The following is a 2,497-nucleotide window of genomic DNA, read 5'->3' as shown; positions in this document are numbered from 1 at the left end:
GGCAAAATAAGGCCAGGGCCTCCCACCGGTCCCGGATGATGCTCTTAGTGGTCCGGGGGTATAGCCATTCAAGGCATCCATGTCTCTGGAATAAACATCCCCAGCCCAGGGAACTGTCCCCCAGTGTGTGGAAGAGGACAGGCGACTCCGGGTCGTATTGAACCAAGAAGGAAGAGGTTCTGCGGAAAATTTCCGAGAGCGCCTGTCTTGCCTGGGGGGTCCAACTTCTAGGGGATGACAGATGGGAGTCGCCTTTAAGGACATCATATAGAGGTTGCATTAAGGAGGATGGGAGGGGCATAGCGGGACGCAGCCACTGTATGGCGCCAACAAGCCTCTGAAAATCATTAAGAGTAGTATATCCCTCGATGTCGATCGGAGGAAGTGCCCTACTAATCTTTCCTGGAAAAATCCTATGCCCCAAGTAATCATAGGGGAAATCCATCTGTACCTTTTCCGGGGCTATGTGAAGCCCCTTCTCGCGGAGGACATGGGTGGTGCGTTGCAAGCAAGCCCGAGCCCCCGTCACAGAAGGTGCTGTAATCAAGATATCATCCATGTAATGTATGAGCATGCAATTCGGGAATTCTTTTCTGATAGGATGTAGCAGAGTATCAATGTAAAGCTGGCACAGGGTGGGGCTATTGGCCATTCCCTGCGGTAGGACGGTGAACTGATAACGTTTACTGGGGGCTTGGAAATTGATCGCGGGGAGGGAAAAGGCAAATTTTTCTTTGTCCTCCGGGTGGAGGGGAATGCTATAGAAGCAGTCTTTAACATCAATCACTATAATAGTCCACCCTTGCGGGACTGCAGTGGGCATAGGGAGACCAGGTTGGAGGGTACCCATGGGTACCATGTTGGCATTTACTGCCCGAAGATCAATCAACATTCTCCAACTCCCCCCTTTCTTTTTTATGACAAAGACGGGGGAGTTATACGGGCTAAGGGACGGTTCCACTTTGTTCTCGTGCAGGAGGGTCATTACTATGTCTGTGAGGGCGATGAGCTTTTCTTTTGTCAGGGGCCACTGCTCAACCCAAATAGGTTTCTTATTAATCCATGTTATTCTGGGGGAAAAGCTCATCTCTAGAGTGGCCCCAATTAATTTCCCCGCAGGCTATCAGGGGTGGCAAGTGTCAGGTTAAGCTGGCTCAAGATATCTCTACCCCATAATGCATAAGGGAGGTCGGGTAGGCACAGTGGGGTGAAGAGTCCAGATTCTTCCAAAGCTGACCACCGTAAGGCGTGTGCTGCTTTCATGGCAGATCTATTGCCCCCCACCCCCGTCACTGCTTGAGGGCTCTGTAGGAGTGGCCACTCGCGCCTCCACTGTCCCCTATTTATGACAGAGCAATCGGCTCCAGTGTCAATTATCCCTTCGAGCTTCTGATTTTCCACCGTGACGGTTAACAGTGGTCGCCCAGAGCTGACCGGGTGGACCCAGTTCACATGAGCGGGAGGGGTCCGCAAGGGCAGCGCCTTTCCTACCTCTTGGCCCTGTTTTACCAAGGTGGGAAAGGGGTGGGGGTTTGTGACCCTTACGGATGTGGGACTTCCGGGACCAAAAATGACCTGGGTATGGGTGACTAAGTCCACACATCTCTCAGCCCCTGTGATGAGCGCTGGGAAAATATTTAGCTCAATGGGAATCATCGAGGTTTCCCAAGGCCCGATCTCTCTCTGCTGTGTCCCTTCTCTATAGTCAACCCTCACGGGGATAGTCACAGTAATGGGGCCGCTGTCTTCGAGCACGGGGGGGGCCCCGCGGCCGGGCCCCTCCCTTTCCCTTTTCCCGACTTCCCTTTGGATCGGCAGAACCTGGCTATGTGACCTGGCTTTCCACAGGAATAACAGGTCGGAACTGAAGTGGAGGGGGGCCGCTGCCTGCACTGTGCTTTGAGGTGCCCTGGCTTTCCGCACCCAAAACAGGTGGGTCTCACCTGCATACCGTGAAGGGCGGTCAGGAGGCTATCCTCCCGGTTCTCCATGGCAGTCACTAAGGCTTGAATTGAATCCTCGCTGGGCATGTCCAGCAATTTGTCAACAATTTCTTCTAATGAAGCGTCGGGGGGAAGGCTGCTAATGGCTGCGATCCCTTTGGGGCGAAGACCCTCTTTAATCAATTGTCTCATAAGTAGATCAGATCCCGGGGTGTCTCCCATTATACGAGTCACTGTCTCTTTAACCTCGTTCACAAATGAGAGGGGTGTCTGATCTGCTCTCTGCTTCAGCCCAACCAACTTCTGTGTGGCTCTCCCCCCTTTCATGGCTCCAATCTTATCCCAAGCTGCAACATGTGTTTCTTTAACAGTCTCTAGCTCAAACTGGCCATACTGGGCCTGAACAGCAGGGTCAGTATAGGCTCCAGTTCCACACAGGAGGTCAATGGCTAAATCCAGGGGAGTATAACCCCGGGATTTTGCCAGCTTAGAGGCCTCTCTGCGGGCCTGAGCCTTAAAAGCTAAATATAAGGAGGCATCTAGGCACGCGGCTG

The sequence above is a fragment of the Macrotis lagotis genome, chromosome 2 (assembly GCF_037893015.1).
Source record: "Macrotis lagotis isolate mMagLag1 chromosome 2, bilby.v1.9.chrom.fasta, whole genome shotgun sequence".
Taxonomy (NCBI): Eukaryota; Metazoa; Chordata; class Mammalia; order Peramelemorphia; family Peramelidae; genus Macrotis; species Macrotis lagotis.
Note: the sequence above shows the minus strand (reverse complement) of the source record.